Source organism: Halichoerus grypus, chromosome 5 (assembly GCF_964656455.1).
Source record: "Halichoerus grypus chromosome 5, mHalGry1.hap1.1, whole genome shotgun sequence".
NCBI classification, from domain to species: Eukaryota; Metazoa; Chordata; class Mammalia; order Carnivora; family Phocidae; genus Halichoerus; species Halichoerus grypus.
Window position 1 is genome coordinate 90,712,814 of NC_135716.1, and position 14,875 is coordinate 90,727,688.

Below are 14,875 nucleotides of genomic sequence, written 5' to 3' on the forward strand. Positions count from 1 at the left end.
TTGACCTCTTCCGAACAGGAGGAAAAAAGCAAGAATTCCTTAGGTCCAACTCACAATAGAAGAGTGACAGAACTGAGAAACAGAGGAACAAGTCTTTCCCCGTCAATGTGGCATGATGCTGTGGTTTGATCCAATGATTGTGGCAGAGTTCTATGCATTTTCTTGAGAGGAGATGGGAAGGAGATGTTTTTGATGGAAGATGGGAAGACAGAGGGAAAATGGCTACTCAACTGGGGGGGTTAAATTAGCCAAGAATCTATTAGGACTCAAGATAGGTGATCCTTAGTTTTCCTTAAGTAATATGCAAAAGAACTTGGGTATGTACACACTCTAAAAATTACAGGCAAATTTTAATTTTTAGAGAAAACAATTACTCCTAAATCTACCACCCTGATAATGACTATCAAATCTATACATATCCTTCTAGCCTCTTCCCACTGCATAAGTATTTTACATAGCTGCAATCACAGCCTTTGTCTTGAGTAAATATATAGAATTATATACCTAAAGATGTGCTAAGTTAGAAAAACAATTGACCTGGGGCGCCTGGCTGGCTCAGTCGGAAGAGCATGCCACTCTTGATCTGAGGGTCGTGAGTTCAAGTCCCATGTTGGGTTTAGAGTTACTAAAATAAATAAACCTAAAAAAGAAAAAAAAAGGAAAACAATTGACATTACCTCATCTCATGCATTTCACTTGAGGACTTTTCAATTTGGCGTATATCATTCATTAGAGAGTAGCTCCTAATGGTGAAGGGTGACGTTGGAGCCTGGTTGTACCTACACAATTTTACCCAAAAGGAAGGGTGCCAAATTTGGTAAAGTTCTAGCCATTTAATATGAGTGGACCTCAGATATGGGGAAAATGCCTAAAGTCTAGGAAATAAACAAGAGGATCTCTTACCTTCATAGCACATTCTGGCACTTAACTAGCAGCATCCTTAAAATGGGGTTAATAATACCTGCTTTCCAGGGCTTTTGTGAGGAATAAAGTATGTGAAATTACATTGTAAACTATTAAAAAATGATACAAATTTAAGGAAAAACTATTAGTATCACTCCTAAGTCTGTATCTCTCGCTAAACTGCAAATTCCTTAAGAAACAACACCCTTACTTCCTATCTTTGTATCTCCCCACTCCACCCCCCAGAATGCTATAATATAGAAGCAGAAACCGAGCTCTTTTGGAGCCGAGAGAAACAATTTTTCCCAGAATTGTCAGGGGCATCTCACCAAGAGTTTTACAGGGGTAATAATAGGGATCCGGGAGCTATTTTTAATATTATGAAAGTCTAACCTGATATTATACTGTTATCAGCAGTAAAGCTTTACAAGCTAAAAAAAAATCAGTGTTTTCCTTAATTTTTCTTGTTTTCCCTTATAAATGGAATTATATAAAACAAATATGCATCTCATAGAAAAATTAATTGTTGCTTTATTTAATAAATATTGTGTGAGGCCCTGTGGTAACTGCCAAGGAAAAAAAGATGAATAAAAGAAGCCGTAATCCTTGCCTTTATGGAACTCACAATCCAGTGAGGACAGACAAGTTCAATGTGCAAGTATAATATTATATGACAAGGGCAATAATAAGGACAATCACAATAAAGGGAATATATGCAGGACTGTTAACCTAGACTTAAGTGGGGCTGGGTGGTCACGAAAGGCTTCCTGGAGGAAGTAAAACCTGAAAAGACTTCTGGGAGTTATCCAGGCAAACGCTGGGTATAAAGGAAGAAAAGGAGGCCGCACAATATGTCCAGACAGAGGGAGCAATATATGCACAAGATTAAAGGTGACAGAAAACATGTCACCAAGAAATTATAGTTCAACAGGGCCCCAATGTAGAATCAGGGTATAGGAGTAGATAAAGAGAAAGATGGCATTTTACCCCTACTTTTATTTTGAAAATGTTCACACCTAGAAAACACTTGAAAAAATAGTGTAATGAATACCTATATACTTTGACCTAAATAATCCAGGGAGTGGTGGGGAGGGTTGGTGGGGAGAGGAAGAGATAGGATGAATGAATGAATGAATGAATGAGGTAAAATATTAATAATTGGTGATCAACTGATGGTAGAGATTTCTAACACTCTTCTGATGCTCCCTCTCCCCCAATCTGTAAATGTAAATCTTTCTACAGCTTCCCTCTATTTTTTCCTCCTCTCCCTACTTGGGAAACTTTGAAGATTAACTGGTCATAAAAACATTCTGCTGTAATGTGAGGTGACTGTTACTGTATGTTGTCTCTGTTCCTTTCTGGTCTATGTTACTTTTAGGCTCTCTCTAAAGCTGCAGGAATTTCTTGTCCAGATAAACCAGTATTTCTCAGTGTGTTTCATAACCAAGCTCCTAAGGAACACTTTCAGACTTTTTTTTCTAATTGCCTCTTCGGGAAACTTTAATATGCAGATATACTGTATATTTGGCTTTATAATGTGTGTGTGTGTGTTATATACATATGTATTATACATATTATGTATAAGTAATATATATGCTTTATACTTAAAAGAGTAAAATTTGGGGGGCACTTAGGTGGCTCAGTTGGTTAAGTATCTGGCAAGTGTCTTGGTTTTGGCTCAGGTCATGATCTCAGAGTCTCGAGATCAAGCCCTGCGTTGGGCTCTGTGCTCAATGGTGAGTCTGCTTGAGCTTCTCTTTCTCCCTGTGCCCCTGTCCCACCCCTCCCCCACTCTCTCTAAGATAAATAAATAAATCTTTAAAAAAAACAAAAAGGAGTAAGATATTTTCGTACTCCGAGAACCAATTTTTGCCCACTTGTGGGCAATATCACTCCCACTGAGAATGCATGAGATAAACTGATCTAACATAAAGAGGAATAAATCAGATTATAATAGAATGAACTCCCATTCCAACTAGTTTTTATTTATTTATTTTTTTTTAAAGATTTTATTTATTTATTTGACAGAGAGAGACACAGCGAGAGAGGGAACACAAGCAGGGGGAGTGGGAGAGGGAGAAGCAGGCCCCCCGCCGAGCAGGGAGCCCGATGCGGGGCTCGATCCCAGGACCCTGGGATCATGACCCGAGCTGAAGGCAGACGCTTAACGACTGAGCCACCCAGGCGCCCCCCAACTAGTTTTTATAAACAATATTAATGTATTAGTCACTTATATAAAGTAAAGTAAGATAAATTCAAAAATTTCTAACAAAAAATAAGTTAATTCCTAAGGCTTTGTGTCAGATCTTCTACAAAAAACTTTTTATTATAAGCCACTTGGCCATAGACACCATATTTAATATGCTCCAGCAAACCTAGTGCAGTGATAAAGGACTTAATTCGCCAACTGTCACCTTCCTGACAAAATGAATACCGTAAGTCTCTTTTGGGAAAAGTAGGGGAGGACCACAGCAATCTCAAGTAGCTTGGGGGCAACAGAGAGGAACCAACCCAAAGCAGACAAGTCCTAGAGAAGGAGAATGCTCTTTATAGGAGGCAGCAAAACTTAGGCAGGTGTTGGAATGAGAAGGTTGTTTTGAAGATAAACTACCAACAACATCATTTTACCAAGGTCTACAGCAGCGCTGTTCTGTAGAAATTTAATGTAAGCAGTGTATACAATTTTATTTTAGAAGCCACATTACAAAAGTAAAAAGGAATGAGTAAAAATAATTTTAATAATAGATTTTATTTAATAGAATTTTATTAAAATATTATCACTTTTAGATAAATAAACTGTAGTAGATTCACATATTGGAATAGCATCCAGTGCAAAAAAGAAATAAGCTATTGAACCATGAAAAAATGTGAAGGAATCTTAAATGTCTATTACTAAGTGAAAGAAGCCAATCTGAAAAGGCTACATACTGTATGATTCCAGCGATATGACATTCTGGAAAGGACAAGATGATAGACAATAAAAAGATCAGGGGTTGCCAGGAGTTTGAGGAGAGGAAGAGGTGAGTAAGTAAAGCACCGGGGATTTTTAGGACAGTGAAACTACTCTGTGTGATACTATAATGATGGATACGTGTCATTATACATTTGTCAAAACCTATAGAATGTACAACACCAAGAGTGACCCTTAATGAAAACTATGGACTTGGGTGATAATGACGTATCAATATTGGTTCAGTTAGGGCGCCTGGGTGGCTCAGTTGGTTAAGCGACTGCCTTCGGCTCAGGTCATGATCCTGGAGTCCCTGGATCGAGTCCCGCATCGGGCTCCCTGCTCGGCAGGGAGCCTGCTTCTCCCTCTGACCCTCCCCCCCCTCATGTGCTCTCTCTCTCTCTCTCATTCTCTCTGTCTCAAATAAATAAATAAAATCTTTAAAAAAAAAAAAAAAATTTTGGTTCAGTTATACCAAATGTAACTCCCCGGTGCAGGATGTTGATGGTAGGGAGGCTGTGCATGTGTGAGGAGAGGGGACATATGAGAACTCTCTGCACTTTCTGCTCAGGTTTTTTTTTAATAATGAAATTTTTTTTAAGTTTTAGATTATTGTTTTTCTAGAGGTTTATTCTTTTTTTTAAGACTTTATTTACTTATTTGTCAGAGAGAAAGAGGGAGAGAGCGAGCACAAGCAGGGGGAGCGGCAGGCAGAGGGAGAAGCAGGCTCCCCGCTGAGCAAGGAGCTGGATGTGGGGCTCGATTCCAGGACCCTGGGATCATGACCTGAGCTGAAGGTAGATGCTTAACTGACTGAGCCACCCAGGTGTCCTTCTGCTCAATTTTGATGTGAATCTAAAACTACTCTAAAAAATAAAGTCTGTATTTTAAAATATGTATTTATAATATGTATCATTTTCAACACGCAATCAATATAAAACATTATTAATGAGATATTTTACCTTCCTTTTTGTATTACAAATCTTTTAAAACCCGCATGTATTTTACACTTACACCATTTCTAATTTGGATTAACCACATTTCAAGCGCTCAAAAGCCACATGTTGGACAGCTCAAGTCTAGAGCAGTGGCAGCACCGAGCCACACTGGAAACTCACATGATGTTTACATTTGCTATGCAAATACAGCTTCCAATCAAGCCTCTGAATCCTCTTTCCACCCTGATTGCCGATTGTGGCCTCTCAGCTCCTCTCATATAAACATTTAGGAGCAAGCCCTTTCCCCAGTCTAGCCCTCCAGATAGTCTCACTCCAGAGATTTTCCTGATGGGACTCTGTCTAAAAGAGAGGCACTGAATACTGAAGAATATAAGGGATTTATCACACCAGAGTTTCCTGAAAACACTATGTACTCCTCATTAATAAAAAGAGAAAAAGCTTTCAGGTCCTGCACACTGTGCAAAAAAAAAAAAGAATTTATTAAAATGCAGTGCAGATTTAAATACTACCTAGAAAATAAGTACTTAAGAAAAAAAGAGTTGTTGTCAATATAGAAATAAATAACTTGGCTTTGCCTCAGTTGGTGGGGATTATATATATTTCTATGCAACTAGGAACATTATTTATTTATATTTCCTAGCCACATTCCTGGAACTAATGTATAGACTTCTCTATAAACCATGATATATTATAATCTACTCATGCTCTAAATGCTATTACCAAGATGTGGGTGCACTTCAACTCAGAAAAGTTAGCTGTCATTTCAGTTAGAAAGGCACTACATTAAATCATAGTCTGCCCTTTTATATTCATCATTTTCAGGTTCTATCACTCAGAGAAGTGAGACAAAAAGGCATTTATTTGCTTACCATTTTGAACAGCTCCTCCAAAAGACGGGAAAAGACAAAAAACAGAAAGTGGCCCGCACAGTCCCACAGAATCCTGAGAAAAAAACAGTGTGATATAACACAGGCTGCATACATATACATATTTATAGTCACAGAAATCATTATTAAATGCCCAGCTCCCACCTGAGTCCTTTTTAAAAGGAAGGAGGGAATTTTAAAATAAAACAAATAAAACTGGTATTTAACTGTGTATGGTATTTTTAAAATTAAGACTTCCACATGAAAAGTCAAAATATTTTCATTATAGCTAAACATTTTCAAATAGGTATCTTAATATAATCTTAATATATATATATATTTTTTAAAGATTTTATTTATTTAGTTATAGGACAGAGAGAGACACAGCGAGAGAGGGAACACAAGCAGGGGGAGTGGGAGAGGGAGAAGCAGGCTTCCCGCTGAGCAGGGAGCCTGATGCGGGGCTCGATCCCAGGACCCCGGGATCATGACCTGAGCCGAAGGCAGACACTTAACGACTGATCCATCCAGGCGCCCCTATAATCTTAATATATTAATAATATATATAATCTTAATATATTAAATTTAATAAAATGACATGATATCTAGGATTTGATTGAAAATACTCCAACAAATAAAAATGATAATAAAAGTAAAAGTTGAAATAAAAATGACACTGAATGAGAGATACTTGGGAGGTTCATTATACTCTCTCCACTGTGTATAGCTTATATCTCAAGTTTTCCAAATAAAAAAGTTCAAACTTGCTCGTAATAAGTTTTAAAATACGTGGGTATCTTTAACAAAAAAAACTGTTAACTGGTCATTTCTGATTCAGGGTGTGGCACAGGAGGTTTACTATTTACTTACATTCTTTTAAATTAGTCACATGTTTTTATCAAACATTATTTTCTCAATAAAAAAATCTATATATACACATATATATACACACACATACACACACATTAGTGTTTTGTTAAGTGTAAAGCACTTTATACTTCCTGAAGAAACTGGTTATGCATTGAGCTCTGCACCTGATTAGTTGTGGGTCCTTAAGCAAGTTACTTCTGAGCCTTATTGAGTAAGAATAACATTTAAATGAGAAAATACATTTGAAAATACCCAGCACAGTGTCTGGCACAATGTAGGTGTTGATTGTCGGTTTAAACAACATTTAATACATAGGGAGAACTAGATTTACTATGGAGATAGGTCCACCCCTAACATCTGAGGGGCCATGAGCAAAAGGAGAAAAAGAGTCATTTGCCCATATTGTTTTTCTCTTTCCACCCAATACAGGACACCCCAACAAACTCCATCAAGCTCCACCACCCCCAACAGCTGCCCTTTAACCACTTCTAAGGCCAAAGTGGAGGGGGTGGACTGGGATAATGTACTTAGTATTCCTTGTCCCCTGGGTAGGGATGTGACTGGAGAGGGGCCTGAGTAGGTCCTTCCAAACCAAAGAGCCCAGAGCAGGGGACTCAGGTGCCTGGACTAAAAGCTGTACTGATTAGAGACCAGGTGTTACACTGAACCATTCAACAAGAATAGCAGTCAGAAGACATGGATTCATGCCCCAGTTCTTCCAGAAACTCCATGTGACTTCAGGCCATGTCTTTACTTAGCTGTGCCTCAATTTTCTCATATATCCATCTAATAAATATTTATTGGGCTCCAACTTCGGGCCAGGCATGCATCTAGATACCATGAATACACAGAGAATACAATAGATAATAGTCCTTGCCTTCAAAGACTTACCATTCTGATAGGAAACAAGCCAAGAAGATATCTGGGGGCAAATGTATTCCAGACAAAGGGTCTCTTCTAAATCAAAATTTCCATGATTAATCTTGCAAGCTGGCACGTTCATTAAATAAAAATAACAAAAGAAGCCTAAGGAAAAAATAGCATAAGTTAAATTATAATGCAATATTATAGAGTGTAAAACATGTCTTTTTTCTTTTTTATTAACTTTTTAAAATTTATTTTTTTAAGATTTCATTTATTCAAGAGAGAGAACACGAGAGCAAGTGAGCAAGCAAGCACAAGTGGGGGAGGGAGGGCAGAAGGAGAAACAGGCTCCCCACTGAGCAGGGAGCCCACCATGGGGTTTGATCCCAGGACCCTGGGATCACAACCTGAGCTGAAGGCAGACGCTTAACCAACTGAGCCACCCAGAAGCCCCGGTGTTTTTTTTAAAATTTTTTTGAGTGTCGTTGACACAATGTTATGTTAGTTTCGGGTACAACATAGCCATTTGACAAGTTTAACCATTAAGCTGTGCTCACTACAAGTGTAGCTCCCATCTGTCACCATACAACACTATTACAATATCACTGACTACATTCCTCATGCTGTGCCTTTTATTCTGTGACTTATTCCCTCCATGACTGGAAGCCTGTATCTCCCACTCCCCTTCACCCATTTTGTCTATCCCCCACCCCCCACCCTTCTGGCAATCACCAGTCTGTTCTCTGTGTGTACAGGTGTGATTCTGCTTTTTGTTTGTTTATTCATTTAAAACATGCCTTTTATTTCTTTATTTTTTAAGATTTTATTTATTTATTTGTCAGAGAGAGAGCACAAGCGGGGGGGGGGGTGGCAGGCAGAGCAGGCAGAGCAGGCAGAGGGAGAAGCAGACTCCCCACTGAGCAGGGAGCCCGATGCGGGACTCGATCCCAGGACCCTGGGATCATGACCTGAGCCGAAGGCAGACGCTTAACCGACTGAGCCACCCAGGCGCCCCTAAAACATGCCTTTTAATATCTGTTCTCTAATACACCAGTATGAGCACGCCACAAGGGCTGCTCTAATTTTAATCACAAGAATTATCACCATATGCAGTACAAAATCCAATCTCTAAATGTGCCATTTTCTTTATATTATTACCCAGTTTATGTATATTTTATGTGGAAGATAAATTTATATAAAAGATAATGTAATCACGAAGAATTTATCCACATTAATTTTTTAGTAAATACGTTAATGTATCAGGCGCTTCATGAAGCATTTATTTTAAAAAAGGTTAATAATGAGCTTTATTATTTGATAAACATAAAAAAGGAATTCACAGAAAAAGATGAATAAAGTGTGTAATAAAGTACAGTCTAAGAATAGTTTATATTTATGCCAAACCAATTAAGATTGGGTGCAGCTTTCTGACTATATCAACTCTGGAATGTTCAGGGTCAGGGCAGAGTATCTGGTCAGACAACTAGTGGTCAAGTGAGAAGGGCCAGAAGATCTTAAAGAAGACTGTGGAGAATTCTTTCTGAAAGGGTGGGTAGTTAAGTAATAATGGAACTTATGTCTCATTTAGTTCCAGTCTGACCTGAAAGAAGTTACACAAGGAGAGCTCCAAGGCTCAGATCATTCTAGCCATTTCATCCTACACCTTCTCAAGGTTGAAGAGTTGCCCACTTAACATAAAATATCAGTTCTAAGGAACTACTTATACTTGTTAGATCTCACAATTAGAATACAAGTAACAAAAGGTACAGTGAATTTCTAGATATAATGCAAAGCTGCCATAATGCAATGCAACCAAGTTTTCTTTTGTCCATCTCAGTTCAAAAGAAGCAAAATAGAAGTGTGCAGTCCAAGCTTTCTTAGTATAGCATTTTATTGTAGCTACTTCCACTAGATGGCACTAAAGACTCTTTTAGGAATCAGGTGCTTTAAAAAAAAAAAAAGTCTGGGTGGGGCAGTAGAAGAAATGAGGTTACCTAGGCTGGCAGAGGTAGAGCTAAGGGAAGCCCCTACTAGAAGATAGCTTCCATGAAAGGAGGGACTTTTGCTTGTTCTACACAATGATATATCCTGGCACACAGTCAAAAGCCCCTGCCTTCATCACTATTCTAGGCGGGGAGCAAGCCACGAAGACATTCTGGGAAAACACATTCCAGGTGCTTAAAGAATAGTTGACGAATAAATGAAGGTCTTGGAAGAGCCACTGAAAATCATGATCAAATTGGAGTTTCAGAAAGATCTCTGACAGGATTATAGAGAATGGACTGGAAACAGGGACACCAGTTAGTAATCCAAACAAAGTATAATAAGGACTTGAACTTGACTTGAAAGCAGGAATAGTGGGGATGGATGGGAAGGAGTAAATTCAGAGATATGGTGTGGATAATAATGATAACAGTAAAAAGAGCCCCCCATATCAAATACGAGCTAATGCTCTCGAAACATCACCTCCAAATCTCACAACAATCAAGGGAAGATGAAGGTTTTTTTTAAATAGGGCTGAGGACCCTGGGAAATACCAATGTTTAAGAGCTGGGTGGGAGAAGTCATGCTCTGCAGGGAGAAAGAAAAGGAGTGGTTAGAGGGGCAGGAAGTAGAGGGAAATTCAAGAATAGTGTTATGGCAACCAAGGGAGGAGAGAGTTTTGAGAAGAAACTTGTCAATGTCACAAGCAGGGCTGACTGGCTGGTTCAGTTGGTAGAGCCACTTGGTGTGACTCTTGATCTCCAGGTTGTGAATTCCAGCCCCACAGTGATCACAGAACTTACTGAAAACAAAATAATACTATAGCAAATTCTGTTCGATAACAACTGAAAAGTATCCACTGGATTTAACAAGTAGGACGTTATCAGGGACTTTGGAAAAAGCAATTTTCAGAGGAGTGGTGACCGCAAAAGCCAGATCCGAGTGTTTAGGAGTAAAATGCAAGAAGAATTAGAGCAGCAAATGTAGACTATTCTTTTTAAGAGGCCAAGGGAAATCCGGAGCTAGAGAGGGGCATAGGGTAGGGGACTTAAGTATGAGTATGAATTGAAAGAAAAATCCAGCAGAAAGCAAAGGATGAAGACAGAGGAGAGGGAGGAGGCAGATGACGCTGGTCTTCAGAGCACAGAACCTAGGAGATAGGATTCTCTTTCCTTTAAAGTAAGGAAGCAAGAGGGAGGGTGAGTGAGAAAAATGTGCAGTGGTAAAAGGTAAGTCTGACATAGCTCTCTGGTTCACTTTCTATGTACTCAGTCTCTGGTGGGGCTAGTCGATCACTATGTCCAATCAAGACCTGCCTGATTTCTTCCTGGTCATCCTGCCCTCCCGTCCTTCCTGCCTTTGGTATTTTCTCTATCTTGGGCTACAAGGGTGGGCTGAAACTCTTTAGACACCTTGATGGGCCTGATCACTTTCATCAGTCCCATTCCTCTGATCCTGTGACTTCTGTACTTCTCTATACTATTTGCTGCCTGGGGTCCCCAAAAAGATGAAGCAATATGTGAGCATGGAACAAAACACTGAACTGATCCTGGGAAAGGAGAATCCCTAACTAATGATCTCCTGTGACTTCACCCCGTTATCACCTATGGTCTGCGTGACCCACAAAACTCTTGGCTGCATGTAGTCCTGTTTATTCTCCTTTATTGGCGATCATCATTCCCTGCCTCATCAGTAACAAGCCTTTATTACAGGTCTACTGATTAGGCACTAGGTTAGTTGCTAAGAGTTTCTCATCTTCATACAGAGACAGCGTGTTTGTGTGTGTAGTGTATACATATAAACATGCCCCGTATATACATATACACACATACAAACTAAATAGAAACACTTAACACCACAATATAACACAAACTGAAAAGAGAAAATTATAGGAAAAGAGCTCCTGGAGTTCAAATCTGGAACCCTGAAGTAACAGGGAGTTTTAAGGAGGTAATGTAAAGCAGGCCTGACATCAAAGGAAGGGTAGGTTTAAATAATAAAGGTGGAAGGATTCTGCAGACAAAACTGGCAAAAAAAAAAGAAGTGTGTTTGGCAATGCTTAGGGGATAACCAGAAGGCCAGTGTTTGAATGTATTAGGGAATCCAGATTTTATCCTATGGCGATAGGGAGCTACTGAAACTTTTAGAATGAAGCCTGCCTTGTACCATGTTTTCCCAATTAATTTGGGGGAAATTGTAGGATTGATTGAAAAAAAATGTGACGGCAGGGATAATTCAGAGACTATTACAATATCTGAGGTGAGGGTGTAATACTACAGGTCAGAGTCCTGTACCATCCTAAAATTCTATGCAGTAAGATGTCGGCAGTGGGGATGGAAAAAGATTGGTACCTGCCTGGATATGGAAAAAGAGAAAGGAAGCCAGGAGCACTATAAGGTTTCAAGCTGGAGAGAAGGGGGGATAATGATATCCTTGAGAGAATAAAATAGAAAAATTCAGAGAGCACAGTTTAGTGAGCAAAAAAGTTCAGTGAAGTTTAAGGTAGGTGGGCCTAAAGATGATAGGGACACATTTGGGTGCAGATTTAGAATTGAGAGTTGTGACCAAAGCTCAGGGCAGAAAGTGTGGATCTGGGAATCATCTGCGTAAGAGGGCATGTAGAGAGAAAAAGTAGGGTATAAAGAGGATGAAGGGGAACCAGTGAGGAAGGAGAGTGTGAGAAGCAGCCCAAGAGATCAGAAGGCCAGGAGAGTAGAGCATTTCAGAAGTCAAGTAGGAAGCAAGTCTGAAGGATGAGGAAGTAGGTAACAATAGTGAATACTAAACAGACTGTATATTGAGAAAAGGCCAGTGACTTGGTCACTGGCAATCTACAAGAGAAAAGCTTCAATAGAAAGAAGAGTTGGAAGTTAGTTTATGTGAGGGAGGAAAAAAATGGGTGATGATGGTGACAAACACAGAAAGTGGGACTACTCTTTTGAGAAATGTAGGGGTGAGAGTCACGAAAGTCAGTAAGTGGAAAGCCAGCTCAGTCAAGGGAGGATTTGCTTCCCCCTTTAGGGCTTGATCATAACTCTGAACAGAAAGAACATGCTGGTAGAGGAGTGATTGAAAATGTAGGAGCAGCAAGGTTTTGAAGTGCCAGGAGAGGTTGGAATAAAGAGCAAAGGTGTTGAGGAACAGAAGAAAGGCAGTCAGGATGGGTATGAGAGGAGGTGTGACAAACCATAGATTTGGGGGGAAGGGTAGAAGGGGAGGGGTAGAGGGAGATCCCCGACAGCCAGACTTGATCTCACAACCCTGAGATCATGACCTGAGCCAAAATCAAGAGTCAGATGCTTAACCCACTGAGCCACCCAGGCACCCTGATAAACCATAGATTTTTAAGTAGAAAGTGAGGGAGTTCTCCAGATAGCCTTGCTTTTCTCACTCAATTAAAGGCAGTTACCTGCTGAGTATATAAGTGATTAGATGCTTAAGAAGCTAAGAACGGAAAGGGAGGTTGGGGTCGAATCCTAAACACGGCATCATAAGACAGGAGTTCAAGTCTCAGAGGTGTTACCTTGGGCTGCCCACCAGATCTCTCTGAGACTCCGTTTTCCTCATAGAGTTGTTAAAAGATTAAGTGAAATAATGCACATGTCACTTATAAAGCACTTCTTAAACAAGAGGAACTTCTAACACCTACCATGGGAAATGTGACAGAGCATGAGTAAGAGATGAAGCAAAGCATCACCAAGCATCAGGTGAAGTTCAGAGCAAGAATATATAGCAAACACAAGTCTGCACAGTTTTTGCGACTTACTCCAGCACACCAGAGTGTAACAAGCAGATTCTGAGTCAGAGCAGGTGAGGAAAAGGAGGAGAAGCTGAAGAAATCTAGGTGAGGACTATTTTAAGACCTTTGTAGGCATATTTATTTTTGGAAATCACATGTAATTTTGTATAAAAGTGGCCTTTGGGGATGCCTGGGTGGCTCAGTCAGTTGGGCGACCAACTCTTGACTTTGGCTGGGGTCGTGATCTCGGGGTCCTGGGATCGAGCCCCACGTTGGGCTCGGTGCTTGGCAGGGGGTCTGCTTGAGGATTCTCTCTCTCCCTTTCCCTCTGCCCCTCCCCCCGCTTTGCTCGTGCATGCTCGCTCGCTCTCTCTCATAAATAAATCTTAAAAATAAATTTTAAAAAGTGGCATTTGACTCATTAACATGTTATATTTTGGAAATGGCCAAACACTTCAATTTCTAAAAATTTTTATAGTTTTCATATTTTATTCACAAGTTTTATTTTGTTTGGTGTTTCAGATTTCCCTATTTTTGGAAGCTTAGGCTCCAGGCATTGTGCCTATGGCATGAGATGAGTAATGGAGACATCAATGAAAGAGCTGCATCAAGTAGGGAAGGTGATAACACCAGCAGTGAGAGAATCAGGCACACTTGACAGGCTTAAGCGACCAGAAATCATAGGAACAGCGGAGGGTAAGGAGCTAGAGTGTTACCATTTCTGGAAACTGTGGAGTTATCGGTCCCAGATCCCAGGTGCGGCAAAGCCCCCACAGGGCCGAATCAGGAGACTCCAGGTAAGGGTACTTGGAGACAAAAAAACTGTCAAGGCTGCCTGACGCGTTCATCTTCCCGATCAGTTTGTGAGCCCACAAAGGGTTCATCCCTCTTTGACATCCTCACTCCCACTGTGACCAGTCACGGGCCCTCCCCCATGATCAAAACGGCGGGACAAACGTGCTCCGTTTCTGGTATACACAACTGTAGAATTCTGGGTGACAAATCCTTAAGCCCTCAGGTCTTCCGCGCCCCTGGCCCCGAAGGGAAACAACGGCTTCTCCAGCCCCGGCGAACCGCGAGCCGAGCTCCCCAACGGCCAGGCCTCGGTTCAACGGTCAACCAGACGGGTCCCCGGAACCAGGGCCTCAGAGCCCTTAGTCCCGGGAAACGAAGCTCTCGTAGCCCGTGGCTAGGCCTGACGGATTCCTGAACTAAAATAAGCTGGGGAGGCCCAGAGGGGAACTCGCGGGCTCCCACCGGCTGAGCAGAAACGTCGTCTGTTGTCACGTCCGAAGCCTCCCGGACGAGGAAGACGCCTCGTCCTACAACTCCCAGCAAGCTGTGCGCGGAGCTCGGGGCCCACTGACAGCGCCACCCACCAATGGGAAAGCCCAGTCTGGGTTCGTGGGCCCAATCCGAGGGCCCAAAGGAGGTCGTCCCCGGGGCGTATCAGCGCGGCTTTTTAAGGGGTCCTCTGGCTTCTCTGGTCGCTACAGCGATAGAGAGACAGTCCCCGTAAAAGGGTGACGCTGGCTATACTATGCCGCTCACTCCCAGCCTCGCTCTCTTCCTCCCCTCGGCCCGAGCCCTCCGGCCGCCCGACTACCCCCCCAATTCCTAGCCGTTAGTTTGGTCCCTCCCCCCCCGTCGGAGTGGACCGGCGAAGATGTGGAATTTCCAAACCTTATTGGATACTGGTGGTGTCACTCTGGTGGGAGGCGGGGCCCCCAGCGGCGAGGGC

The 14,875-nt window shown here is 41.3% G+C and overlaps 1 long non-coding RNA gene across 1 annotated transcript in view; it reads right to left on the bottom strand.

Annotated features, from left to right (window-relative positions):
* The window catches only part of LOC118522166 (uncharacterized), a 28,389-nt gene extending 13,693 nt beyond the window's left edge, over nucleotides 1–14,696 (bottom strand). The window contains exons 1-4 of the long non-coding RNA XR_013447951.1: nucleotides 13,851–14,696; nucleotides 7,440–7,574; nucleotides 5,682–5,754; nucleotides 538–640 (exon numbers count right to left, since the gene is read on the bottom strand). This is a non-coding gene — a long non-coding RNA (uncharacterized LOC118522166). The remainder of the gene's footprint in view (nucleotides 1–537; nucleotides 641–5,681; nucleotides 5,755–7,439; nucleotides 7,575–13,850) is intronic.
* Between the last annotated feature and the right edge of the window lie 179 nt (nucleotides 14,697–14,875).